Source organism: Pseudophryne corroboree (assembly GCF_028390025.1).
Source record: "Pseudophryne corroboree isolate aPseCor3 chromosome 3 unlocalized genomic scaffold, aPseCor3.hap2 SUPER_3_unloc_15, whole genome shotgun sequence".
Classification (NCBI taxonomy): domain Eukaryota; kingdom Metazoa; phylum Chordata; class Amphibia; order Anura; family Myobatrachidae; genus Pseudophryne; species Pseudophryne corroboree.
In genome coordinates, this window is record NW_026967503.1 from 1,442,401 (window position 1) to 1,457,043 (window position 14,643).

Below are 14,643 nucleotides of genomic sequence, written 5' to 3' on the forward strand. Positions count from 1 at the left end.
CAGTAACACCGGGGGATGTGTCTGGGTGATGACTGGAGAGGTGACTGCTAGGAATGGGACATTATTCAGTAACACCAGGGGATGTGTCTGGGTGATGACTGGAGAGGTGACTGCTGGGAATGGGACATTATACAGTAACACCAGGGGATGTGTCTGGGTGATGACTGGAGAGGTGACTGCTGGGAATGGCACATTATACAGTAACACCAGGGGATGTGTCTGGGTGATGACTGGAGAGGTGACTGCTGGGAATGGGACATTATACAGTAACACAGGGGGATGTGTCTGTGTGATGACTGGAGAGGTGATTGCTGGGAATGGAACATTATACAGTAACACCAGGGGATGTGTCTGGGTGATGACTGGAGAGGTGACTACTGGGAATGGGACATTATACAGTAACACCGGGGGACGTGTCTGGGTGATGACGGAGAGGTGACTGCTGGGAATGGGGCATTATACAGTAACACCGGGGGACGTGTTTTGGTTATGACTGGAGAGGTGACTGCTGGGAATGGGACATTATACAGTAACACCAGGGGATCTGTCTGGGTGATGACTGGAGAGGTGACTGCTGGGAATGGGACATTATACAGTAACACCAGGGGATGTGTCTGGGTGATGACTGGAGAGGTGACTGCTGGGAATGGGACATTATACAGTAACACCAGTGGACGTGTCTGGGTGACGACTGGAGAGATTACTTCCGGGAATAGAGCATTACACAGTAACACCGGGGATGTGTCTGGGTGATGACTGGAGAGGTGACTGCTGGGAATGGGACATTATACAGTAACACCAGGGAAAGTGTCTGGGTGATGACTGGAGAGGTGACTGCTGGGAATGGGACATTATACAGTAACACCAGGGGACGTGTCTGGGTGATGACTGGAGAGGTGACTGCTGGGAATGGGACATTATACAGTAACACCAGGGGAAGTGTCCGGGTGATGACTGGAGAGGTGACTGCTGGGAACTGGCTATATACAGAAAAACCGGAGGCTGTGTCTGGGTGATGACTGGAGAGGTGACTGCCGGGAATGGGGCATTGTACAGTTACACCAGGGGACGTGTCTGGGTGAAGACTGGATAAGTGAATGCTGGGAATGGGGCATTATAAAGTAACACCAGGGGATGTGTCTGGGTGATGACTGGAGAGGTGACTGCTGGGAATGGGACATTATACAGTAACACTGGGGGATGTGTCTGGGTGGTGACTGGAGAGGTGACTGCTGGGAATGGGACATTATACAGTATCATCGGGGGGCGTGTCTGGGTGATGACTGGAGAGGTGACTGCTGGGAATGGGGCATTATACAGTAACACCAGGGGACGTGTCTGGGTGATGACTGGAGAGGTGACTGCTGGGAATGGGACATTATACAGTAACATCAGGGGGTGTGTCTGGGTGATGACTGGAGAGGTGACTGCTGGGAATGGGGCATTATACAGTAACACCAGGGGACGTGTCTGGGTGAAGACTGGAGAGGTGACTGCTGGGAATGGGACATTATACAGTAACACTGGGGGATGTGTCTGGGTGATGACTGGAGAGGTGACTGCTTGGAATGAGACATTATACAGTAACACCGGGGGACGTGTCTGGGTAAGGACTGGAGAGGTGACTGCTGGGAATGGGACATTATACAGTAACACTAGGGGATGTGTCTGGGTGAAGACTGGAGAGGTGACTGCTGGGAATGGGACATTATACAGTATCACCGGGGGAAGTGTCTGGGTGATGACTGGAGAAGTGACTACTGAGAATGGGACATTATATTTGTATTGTTTAATCTATTACTGAAATCAACAATTTTACAATATTTTATTAATGGTTTACATAGGGTGAAGCACAATTAAATAATATTAAAGTCAAAGATACAGAGGGAGAAGAAGAGACGTATGTGACTGATATAAAGGCAGAATATATAGAGGGAGAAGAAGAGACGTATGTGACTGATATGAAGGCAGAAGATATAGAGGGAGAAGAAGAGACGTATGTGACTGATATAAAGGCAGAAGATATAGAGGGAGAAGAAGAGACGTATGTGTGGAGTGATCAGCAGTGTAAGGACGAGGAGATCCCTACAGTTATCAGCACAGGCGAGTAGTAAACAATTATTACAGAAAAGAGTCACATATTCTCCTTTCTCAGTCACTACAGCAATCTCTTATCCTACACCCTCCTCTGTCAGTAGAAACTAGGGAACTGTATTTGCATAGTAGGGGAGTCAGGAGCCATCAGCCCCTATTATACTCCTGCTCTCCTCCTCACATCATGTCACTGTGTGTTACCAGCCCAGAGATCTGACCAGTCTCCTCCCCACACTGTCTGGTGTATCTCATACAATCAGGAGACATCAGCCCCTATTATACTCCTGCTCTCCCCCTCACATCATGTCACTGTGTGTTACCAGCCCAGAGATCTGACCAGTCTCCTCCCCACACTGTCTGGTGTATCTCATACAATCAGGAGACATCAGCCCCTATTATACGCCTGCTCTCCCCCTCACATCATGTCACTGTGTGTTACCAGCCCAGAGATCTGACCAGTCTCCTCCCCACACTCTCTGGTGTATCTCATACATCAGGAGCCATCAGCCCCTATTATACTCCTGATCTCCTCCTCACATCATGTCACTATGTGTTACCAGCCCAGAGATCTGACCAGTCTCCTCCCCACACTCTCTGGTGTATCTCATACATCAGGAGCCATCAGCCCCTATTATACTCCTGCTCTCCTCCTCATATCTTGTTACTGTGTGTCACCAGAAGCCATACTGTGTGCTAGCAGTACCTCCACCTATGGTATTACATGCCCTGAGAGTGTCCCTGTTAGCACACGCCAGTCTATGTTTAAACCACTTATTTCTGGCATGGTGCGGCTGCTTGCTGGGGCACAGACTCGGGGTTCCTCATGCCACGTGACACAAAGCTTAGGAAATATCTGGCGCAGCCCCTGTCATGTATCCACATGCTCCTGTAACAGCCGGCCTCAGGGAATTGGCTAATGAACAGCTCCTATTACTGAGTTGGCAGCATCTGAGTCTTGCTACCGCCGCCTTAGGTATATAATACATTTATTGAGCTTGTGTATGGGAACCAGCATTCAGAATCCTGCACATTCCCTGCTGATTACCTGTCCCCTGGCACTAGGATGACGGCCTTCTCTGGCTTCTGATCCATGACCTTAAGGGAACACCAATGGTTCCTAATGGAAGTATCTTCAGGAGCGTTCATGTCTAAGTAGGAGGACAGGGCCTCTTGCAAACTTCTGGTCCCTACAGCATCCATTAATATATAATCCTGCAATCTCCAAGGTGGTAAAGGAGGAGTAGCGGGAAAAGGCGACCAGGACCCTATCAGAGGGGCGTGATCAGACCATGTTGTTTGAAAAATTCAAGCGACCAGGTTCTGTGATAAATATGGAGACTGACACAGGACATTTCATGAAGGATAAGCATTTATTTCTCTAAGTTACAACAATGAGAACCTGCAAATAACAAGTTATACTCAGTTACAGTAATAGCAAGAACAAATTAGAATACTCTGCTCTTATCTCAGATGTTTCATGATCTGTCCCAGATGATGGTCATCGATTACGTATTTTAAACAATATAGTTCAGTCGCCCTCAGGGTCCCTCTCTTTAATAACTCTGTCTGAATTTATTAAGCTGAGGTGGGTTTATAGAAGTCTGTATCCGCTGCAGACAGAACTAGCTTCACTCGGAACTAACCTGCTATGTGTAAGTCTCTAGGCTTTATACCCTGCAAGGATATGCTAACATTGTCTTACCAGATATTACATTCAGAGTCTGTGATGCTGGGTGCAGTAGTCATTCAGTATAACATCATTTATCTTATCCTGGACAACTGTCCCCTTTCACCTACTTATGAATACAATACCCCAAACATCTTACTAGACCGTTTCCATCTGAGATGCTGATAATAGGAAGATATATTTATTATAATCAGCCAGCCTAAAAGCTGTGTATATTCTTCCCACTCACTGTGTCCTTCACACTCGGTCAAAGGACAAATTCAGCTAATAAAGGGAGCATGAGGAAGCTAAGGAACGGGCGGCATTACTGGTCTGTTCATCAGTAGTGGAGGATCTATCAAGATGAGGGTCTGGAGCAATAGTAAAATCTCCCGTAAGGAGAAGTGCAATTTCTTGTAGCTTTTGAAAAAAAAATATGTAAGAAATCGGGGCTGTCTGGCATGAGGGGCATAGAGAGAAGTGAGGGGGACATATTTATAATGAATTTTCCTAACTAGAATCCAATATCTACCATTGCAATCCACCCACTTGCTTTCCAGGTGAAAGGGGCAGGATCTATTAGAAAGGATGGCTACACCACAGGAGATAGAGCATGCTGGGTAGTTATTGGTAAACTGAGGGGGAGAGTGCAATGGAACATGTGATTCCTGAATGTCTACCACCGCCTCCTTCTGGTCAGTGAAATATGTTATTGCAAGACGTCTCTTACGGGGAGAAATAATAATACCTTTTACATTAAAACTTAAAAACGTCACCGTGATAGAGATCAGATCATGGTATGAAACATCTAGGATCATCTGTGTAAAGTCCAGTAGAGTCTGTAGGACGTGTGCATACTTCAAATCTATCAGACAGAAAATATAAAATAGGGAACAAAAATGGGAGACAAACAGAAATAGCGTCCGTAAAGGAGCTATAGATTCCGTCACTAGGGTACCGTGACAGAAAGGTAGAAAAAGGTGGCGGTCGGGCCTAAAAGGGAAACCCACCGACTACCCCAAGTAGCCATACGAGAGTGCAAAATCTAGTCATCATAGTAACAATTGTAGAAAGAAATATCAAATCTCAATGTAACCAATGTATCCAAAGGAGGTAAAGGCCAGGAACATGGCCTGATATTCAATGTAGGAACTACCAATACATTTATAAAGGAAACAGGATGTTAGATGAATCAGTCATGCTTTGCCTGAACACCCAAACATTCTAGAAAGGTATTATGAAACGTAACAGTGGAAAGAATGTCAGACCATATACCATATAGCAATTTAATAGCACAGAAATAAAGAGTAAAAAATATATGTTTTAAACTAATAACAGGAGCAAATAAATCTGGCGCAAACATAGATCCATGCCCAGTAACTTAGTCCCAGTTGGCACATGTTACAGTAGGAAACAAACTCTGAGTGTCTGCAAAAGTCTTACTACTTTAGCATATTACTTCGAGACGGAAGACAACTCCTCCGGGATTGGTTTAGGTTAAGTGTCATGAAGGACTGTCAACAGGAATGTCCCACTTATTCAGAATAGCAGGAGAAATATCCAGAAATAGCTGCAGATTATCCAGGAACTCAGCTGTGCCTGAGGAAGACAAAGCAGTCCATAGAATCCGTTCTTTAATATGAAATAAGTCGACCTTAAGCAGAGTGTCCCTCGGTTCTTGGTTAGGGGCCTGTTTGGACTTTGAGAGTCTATGGATCCTATCAATAAGAAGGTCCGCGGCAGAAGCCTGCGGAGGAAGTTTCTGAAAAGAAGACCGTGGCATTATCATAAAGCTCAGCATTTGTAACAGAATCCGGAACGCCCATTATTCTGATATTATTTCTCCGAGACCTGTCTTCTAACTCAATTACTTTATCACAAATAGAGACCGGGTCTTCCTGAAGGGTGTCGTGCTGAAATCAGATCTTTGTGAGACACAACAATCTCTTTCATCTTAGTCTGTACAAGTGCCAATCTCACGGATACTGGACCTCAAAGCTTGAATATTAGAGTTAAGTTCTGAGGTTAGTTCAGTCCTTCAATGCAGATAACAGAATGTATAGAGCGTAGAGTAACAGGACCATCTAGAGTATCTTAAGACGTCTTCAGCTATTACAGCTGGGCTGTGCATCTGACAAGAAGAAGCAGATGATGTTGTAGTGGTCTCAGGAGGACCACTTGAATTCGAGGTACCAAATAGATGGACAGGCGGGGCCAATTTGGTACCTTTTAACCTTTTTTGGAGGCATGGTAAGCTGACTACAAAGAGACTGAACTCTCAGAGATAGGAAAATACAATCTGTAAATAAAAGGAGCAGTAATACGCTGTCAGGAGGTTACATCAAGATGACTCAGTTCAAAATGCCATTCTTAGTCGGGGTGACGGTAGTATCCGAGCCAAAATTTCAAGTAAACCTGATGTAATGCAAGTCAAATAACACAGTAATGACCGAGATATTCCACTAGAGGTCAGTGTGATCACAGACGTGAAGTACTCAGCACAGAGACACAAATGGCAAAATATATTCAGTGGATAAATCCACAAAATAATATACTGTGAGGTTGTAATCAGAGTGTAATGAGCTGTACTCAGATGATACTTGATACTGGGCTCTGCATGTAGACTGAGAGTAAGTAGATTATAGTGGTACCATATAAATACAAGGTAGTTTCACCTCCAGGCAAATGCTGCAATTTAGTGTAGTGACCCCGGTCCAGCCTCAGGACATTTATTTAGCAGCTTATATCAATTTTACACATTATTGAAGGCAGAAGGCAAAGCATGTGATGGCCGGGCACCAGGATCCAAAATGGCAGCCACCTCACTTCCCAATATCACTGCCAGTCTCCAGTGACTATGGGCAGCCCGTTCTGTTCCCATCAGTAGTGGGAGGTACACACTCGTGATCGGGATAGCAAGTGCTCCCGCCTGAGCCAAAAGTGTCTGCAAGTCAGGTGTCTGGAGCGTGCAAGAAAGACTGGGCGCACTTGGTCCCAGAATACAGCCGTGGCTTCAGCAGCGTCAGTAGGCTGTGGCAGTGAACGGTGAGTGGAGCGAGCAGCTTTAGGGCAGTAAGAGTGGGGGACTTAATAGATTGGGGTTTTTTATTCATTCAAAAGTTTTTATTGAGAATTTTTCATATACAGTACAGAAAAGGGAAACAAACTACAAACCCTCCCCAGCAACTGAGATACAATACAATAGTAACACTGCATTTAGTAGTCTCAAGAAAATCATACAGATGAATAAGATACACAAATAAATAGCTATGTGTGAAATATCCTTGTATCACGTGTGGTCCTTGTGTTCAGACACATACTGAAGTGCATGAGTATAGTAAAGTCAACGAATCATAATCATACCAACTGACACTTTAGTTAAGCAGCACCATGCGACCAACAGCATTTTAGTCAGAGACACATCTACCGGTGTTTATACGGTGAGTTCAATCACCTCTCCCACATGCAATAGTATTTTGTTTCAGCATGTGTACTCATATATACATACTTTTTGTGTTTGACAACCTCGTTAGTAAGAGAGATCCAGGCCGCTGTACAAGGGCCGCTAGTGGACATCCACAGTCTGGCTATACAGACCTTGGCCGGCATACAGGGGTTGGCAATATACCGTTGCATGTTTTTATCAAGAGCATCGTCATCGAAAGCCGCTAGCAAACCTATAGCAGGTGTGCTAGCGTCTGAGGGTATCACGGTGGAAATCAGAACGCAAATAATCTCAACCCAAAATATATTAACCACAGGGCAGGACCATAAAAGGTGCCAGAACGTGCCCTCCAACAAGTTCCATTTAGGGCACCTAGAATCCCCCCTACCCCCCAGCCGAAGCAGACGTATAGGTGTAATGTATACTCTGTGCAGTATGAATCATTGAATCTGCTGAAATCTCGCTGAAGTGGATGAGGTGCGAGGGCCAGTCAGGGCAGCGTCCCATGCATCCTGAGAATGGGGCCCCAGGTCCGCCTCCCATTGTGAACGAAGGCGTGGCATGTCAGTCACATGGTGTGAAGCGAGCAGGCTAGAGTATATCTGGGACGTAAGGTGGGAACCATCCAGGGATAGTAGCATTAGCCTAACAGGGGACTGTTGTAGCTGGATCGAGTTGTCAGGGAATTGGGCGGAGCAGGCGTGCCGCAACTGTAGGTAGCGATAAAAATAAGTATAGGGAATCGGATAATCCGATTGTAGTTGTGAGAATGATTTAAACACATTCCCAGAGTATAACTGCCCAATCGCATTAGTGATGAGCAGGTTCGGTTTCTCGGAAACCGGAGCCCCACGAACTTCACCTTTTTTACACGGGTCCGAGGCAGGTTCGAACCTTCCCGCCTTGCTCGGCTAACCCGAGCGTGCCCGAACGTCATCATCCCGCTGTCAGATTCTCGCGAGATTCGGAATCTATATAAGCAGCCGCGCGTCGCCGCCATTTTCACTCGTGCATTGGAGATGATAGGGAGAGGACGTGGCTGGCGTCCTCTCCGTTTATTGTAGAAGACAGTTGATTGGTTGTTTATTGCTTAATTGTGGGGAGGATTGGGGAGCAGCTGTTAGGAGTACAGTGCAGAGTTTTGCTGATAAGTGACCACCAGTTTTTATCCGTTCTCTGCCTGAAAAAAACGCTCCATACCATATCTGTGCTCAGTGTGCTGCATGATATATCTGTGCTGAGTGCTCACACTGCTTAATTGTGGGGACTGGGGAGCAGCTGTATTATATAGCAGGAGTACAGTGCAGAGTTTTGCTGACAGTGACCACCAGTATACGTTGTCTGCCTGAAAAACACTCCATATCTGTGCTCAGTGTGCTGCTTTATTGTGGGGACTGGGGACCACCAGTATAATTAATATTATATAGGAGGAGTACAGTGCAGAGTGCACTGCTGTACCTACCTCTGTGTCGTCATCCATTAAGTATACTATCCATCTATATTCTATACCTGTGGTGCATTTTAGTTGTGCGCAGTATATATAGTAGTAGGCCATTGCTATATATACTGGCATATAATTCCACACATTAAAATATGGAGAACAAAAATGTGGATGTTAAAATAGGGAAAGATCAAGATCCACTTCCACCTCGTGGTGAAGCTGCTGCCACTAGTCATGGCCGAGACGATGAAATGCCATCAACGTCGTCTGCCAAGGCCGATTCCCAATGTCATAGTAGAGAGCATGTAAAATCAAAAAAACAAAAGTTCAGTAAAATGACCCAAAAATCAAAATTAAAAGCGTCTGAGGAGAAGCGTAAACTTGCCAATATGCCATTTACGACACGGAGTGGCAAGGAACGGCTGAGGCCCTGGCTTATGTTCATGGCTAGTGGTTCAGCTTCACATGAGGATGGAAGCACTCATCCTCTCACTAGAAAACTGCAGTGCCACTCCTAGATGGGCCAGGTGTTTGTGTCGGCCACTTGTCGCTTAGCTTAGTCACACAGCGACCTTGGTGCGCCTCTTTTTTTCTTTGCATCATGTGCTGTTTGGGGACAATTTTTTTGAAGGGCCATCCTGCCTGACACTGCAGTGCCACTCCTAGATGGGCCAGATATTTGTGTCGGCCACTTGGGTCGCTTAGCTTAGTCACACAGCTACCTCATTGCGCCTCTTTTTTTCTTTGCATCATGTGCTGTTTGGGGACTATCTTTTTGAAGGGCCATCCTGCCTGACACTGCAGTGCCACTCCTAGATGGGCCAGGTTGTTTGTGTCGGCCACTTGTGTCGCTTAGCTTAGCCATCCAGCGACCTCGGTGCAAATTTTAGGATTAAAAATAATATTGTGAGGTGTGTGGTGTTCAGAATAGACTGGAAATGAGTGGAAATTATGGTTATTGAGGTTAATAATACTATGGGATCAAAATTACCCCCAAATTCTATGATTTAAGCTGTTTTTGAGGGTTTTTTGAAAAAAACACCTGAATCCAAAACACACCCGAATCCGACAAAAAAATTTCGGTGAGGTTTTGCCAAAACGCGTCCGAATCCAAAACACGGCCGCGGAACCGAACCCAAAACCAAAACCCGAAAAATTTCCGGTACACATCACTAAATAGCATAGATACCCCATCTGCCCCTAAGACCCCTCAGTTCCTTAAACCCAATGGTACCATCTAATGGGGCATCCGGGTCCCAGCCCTCACTCAAAAGCAGAATCCCAGCTTGCTTCCAAATCATCACAGCCTTCTTAAATATATCGGTAAGCCAATTAACTTGTTCTTACCAGACAGCAAGCAGTGCAGTGGAGTGAGTCCAGGAACCAAAGCAGATACCACCAGAGAGGGAAGATCCAACCCGGCCTCATCCCTAAGCCAGTCATAAATATGTGTCAGTTGTGTGGCCCAATAATAAAATCTAAAACATGGCACTGCCATACCCCCAGAGTCTCTGTCCCGAGTTAGGGTGTCTAGTTTGATTCGCACTCTCTTGTTAGACCATATTTATGGAGGAGAGGAAACTGTCCATGCGCTTAAATACCGCTTGAGGGATATAAATCGGGGAATGCTGTAATATATATAACAACTTAGGTTGTGCCGTCATTTTAATGAGATTAATTCTCCCGGTGACAGTCAGCGGGAGCCTGCCCCATACCGCTATCCGAGACTTCAAGTAATCCAATTGGGGTTGTACGTTAAGAGTTACATACCGAGATGGGTATATCCATATTCCCAAGTAGTTAAAGACTTCCACCCAATGGAGTGGGAGGGAACTGGAGTCTCCGGACACTGACCCCTGAGCGGCATTATACAGGATTTGTCCCAGTTTATCAGAAGACCTGAATACATACCAAAGTCATTAATTATAGTAAGGATTATAGGCATGGTGACGGGATAGTTGGAAACAAAAAGCAATATGTCATCTGCATACAAAGCTATCTTGTCCTCTCTTGGACCAATTTTAAAACCGGATATGGTCGCAGCGTGTCTAATGAGACACGCCAACGGCTCCACCACCAGTGCGAATAGAATAGGGGATAGGGGGGGGATAGGGGGCAGCCCTGCCTAGTCCCCATCTGCAACGGGAACGAGGAGGAGATAAAGCCGTTAACCGATACCCTAGCTTTAGGGTTTGAGTACATCAATTTAACCCATTTAATAAAACCAGGACCTATCCCAAATTTCTCCATGGTCCCCCAAAGGAACTTCCACTCCACCGAGTCAAACGCTTTAACAGCATCCAATGAAACTATAATCGAGGAGTGGTCGTCCCCACGGGCGACCTGCAGATGAGTAAACAATCTCCTGAGATTAATCAGAGAAGATTTCCCAGGCATGAACCCAGTCTGATCACCATGAATCAGCTGAGCAATAACTGAGATAAGTCTAATCGCTAGTATTTTAGCTAGGATTTTGACATCGGTAGGCAGCAGGGATATGGGCCTATACGACTCCATTCTAGTGGGGTCCTTATCAGGCTTCAACAGAACAATAATCAGTGCCTCAGATATAGACTCTCCCTGAACATCCCTTCATAGAGAGCCAGCAATCTAGGCGCGCAAAATTCCCAGTGCTTCTTATAGAATTCTACAGGTATGCCGTCCAGCCCCGGCGCTTTACCGCCAGGGAAGAACTTTATGGCCCTCTCCAGCTCAGCCAGAGAAATCGGGGGAATCAAGAAAATCGCGTGCATCAGGGGTCAGTGTCAGCAGAGAGACCGCATCAAGATACGACAGATGGTCCTCATCCGTGCATGTCAACCTAGTGCTATATAAATGATTATAGTAGTCAAGAAATTGATTGGCTATGTCACGGGTTTGGTCATACACAGTGCCGTCACGGCCTACCAGACGAACCACAGTATTAGACGGTTGCTCAGTACGCGCCAATCTGGCCAGAAAAGCGCCGTAAGTCTTTCCAGGGACGGATCTATGGTGTTTTTATAGTCCCCCAGGCTAATGACTGGAGCATCAGGGAATATAGCAAGAAATTCTGCCGTTTTTTTAAGGACTTCCGGGGAATACGGGGGCGGTATATAAAGTGCTATCAGCACAAGAGATACGGAGTGAATCTGGCACTTCATAAAAACTGATCTACCCCAGGGGTCAATTTGCACCTGCTCTATCATGAACGGAATATGTTTCCTGAGCAACATGGGGACCCCTCGATAAGAGGAGGTATTGGTTGAGTGGTAAGTCCAACCCACCCACGGTTTTTTCAAAGACAGAACTCTAGCCCCAACTAGGTGGGTCTCCATCAGACAAATGATGCCCGCCCCAAATTGCTTGAGCTGTCTAAGGGCCAGAATCCTTTTAACCTTGTCATTGAGGCCTCGTATATTCCAGGAGAGAAATTTAATTAAATTAGTTGTCATAGTACCATAGTGTGTCGTAGAACCGAGACTCCGCCAGCCCAGACATCATCCAGCATGTAACACATTGCACTCCCAATATCACAGAAATACACATTTCCCACGTACCACAATGCAGTTGAAGAAGAAAAAAAAGCACATCTCAACAGTTGTAAAAACAGTCCTGGTACCTACTCCCCCAGTTACCACCCCAAACCTTTACTCCCAAATCCCACACCCTCCTCCCTGTATACCACCCCAAACATTGGCATACTTGGATCCCTACAACAAAAACTAGCCCCTCTTCCCCCCTTCTACCGAAAAAAAAGTATCAAAATCCTAAATACCCAATGGCAAACTGGCGGGCAAAAAATACAGTGGCGACTAGACATGTCTCAGCGCCCTCCATACATTTAAGGCATCCCCCCACAGGGAAAACTGCAAGAACATTCTATATAACATAACATTGTGGCATGAAGCATAAACTCTAAAAGGCCCCAAACCCCGAGATTCCCCTAAGTGGAACCTATTCAATGCCTAACTGACTAAGTCAGACCCCCTGACTACCCCTACCCAGCTACCAGCCAGCAAGGGAACACACTGTAGAGCCCACCCAGAGCCCATGAACTTAGTAGTTACACAAAGTGGAAATAGGTGGCCGACTTTCGATATATTCCCCCTAGCACCTCTACAAATAGCAAAAAATTAGGCCTAAATGTAAAAGAGAGCGTCCACAGCAGAAGGTTAGCCACGCGTCCTTAATCCTCAGCCATAGCCCGTCTCGCTGGCCTGGCAGTGTCCAGCCACACAGAGGCCTCCCGAGGAGTGGAAAAGAATTTCGCCTCCATCCACCACAATTCTCAACTTAGAAGGGAATAGCATGGCATAAGATATGTTCAGCTCATGAAGACGTCTCTTAACGGGTAAATTGGGCCCTATTCTTTTGGACTTCCACCGCAAAATCAGGCAATACGGCACGCGGGAGCCATTCCACAACAGCGGGCTCTTAGTACGATTCAGTCGCAAAACATCTCTGTCGCAGTAATTAAGGAGCTTAGCTATCAAGGTACGAGGAGGCGCCCCAGGTGGAGGAGGATGGAAGGGGACTGTATGAGCTCTTTCCACGGGGAAAAAGGGCGAGAAGGATTCCATTCCGTAACTGTCAGTGAGCCATTTTTCCACAAATTTCTCAGGAGACTGGCCCTCCTCACGTTCCGGGAGACCTACGAATCGCACATTACATCTCCTCAAACGCCCCTCCATATCCAGCAGTTTGTGTTGTACACCCGTTAATTGGGCAATAATGGTAGTGACCTTGGCCCCCAGCGGCTTCACTGAGTCCTCAAGGGTGGACGTACGGGCCTCCACCTCACCCACACGTTCCCGGACCCTCTGAAGGTCATGATGTAATAGACAGGTCAGATTGAAACTGACCAATTTTATCTGGCAGCCTAGCCTCGCTAGCTGCCACAGCCTCCAGGTCCTTCTGTAGGGCAGCATCAGGAGAAGCATCCAAGGCGGCTGAGCCACGCAGAGATTTAGGCGGAGGAGAGGAGTCACGGTCAGGGGTCACCTCTTTACAGGTAGGATTAGACGACCGGGAGTATTTCTTCAGCTTAGCAGCAGCTGATTGCTGCGGTTTCACCATTTTGCTGTAGTACAAGGAGAGGTGCTCAGGCAGAGGACAATAGTATAGAATAAAATAGCAGAGATACTGTGCAGGGTATAAATCAAACCAAGCATCGATCATAGAAAAGCAAATGCCCACACTTCCAAAAAACACAGGCACTGTAGAGGTAAAATGGCGGAATTTCCCACCTCTGTATGTCTCACATTGCAATCACTGTAGAGCATGGGGATCACAAGCATCCAGGGGTCCCAGCAGATATAAACAGTAGAGCAGTTCACATATCAGCAGGGAGTTACTGGGGCTAGAGCAGGCAGTAATAGGGCTCAGGCAGATGTATTCTTCCCGCTCTCAGCAGGCGCTCATCTCCCCCCGCAGGGTGGGTGTATGTGTGGCAATGGCGTCATGGCTGGGGCTCAGGAGAACAGGAACAGCAGGGCACAGGTGTATAGCAGACCTTACCCCGCTAATCCGCTGTCTCCACCGTCTTCTGCACCCGGCGCTGTCCTGTGCATCAGCTGCAGCTCCAGCTTCTTCCATCTTTGATGGCGCGGCGTCTTCCCGCGCGCCAATCCCTTCAGTACTCTCTGGGTCCTCACTAGCATGGCGGCCGCAGTACACAGTCCGGAGCAGGATCAGCGGGGTCAGCGCAAGTTCCCCCACACCACAGATGCCGCACAGGGCACAGCAGGGACACCAGGATATGGAATCAGGATAGTTGGTATGGAGAGCGCTGATCAAAGGCTGCTTACTCCATGTCTGTAAAGCCACGCCCCCTAATAGATTGGGTCTTAGTCCCAGCGGCAGCTGAGAGCTATCAGGTAGGGTAGATAAGAGGCCACTTAGTGAGGAGAGCTCCAGAAAACACATCTGGATGGACCTCTCCCCTCTTATTATTTTATATACTCACAGGGGTGACAGGTGTGGTACATCCCTGCAAAGGCAGATCCAATCTCTTTC

At 46.7% G+C, this 14,643-nt stretch overlaps 1 protein-coding gene across 1 annotated transcript in view; it reads left to right on the top strand.

Moving 5' to 3' along the window:
• Positions 1 to 14,643, top strand: part of LOC134983428 (paternally-expressed gene 3 protein-like) — a 239,981-nt gene that overhangs the window by 222,274 nt on the left and 3,064 nt on the right. The window lies entirely within an intron of this gene.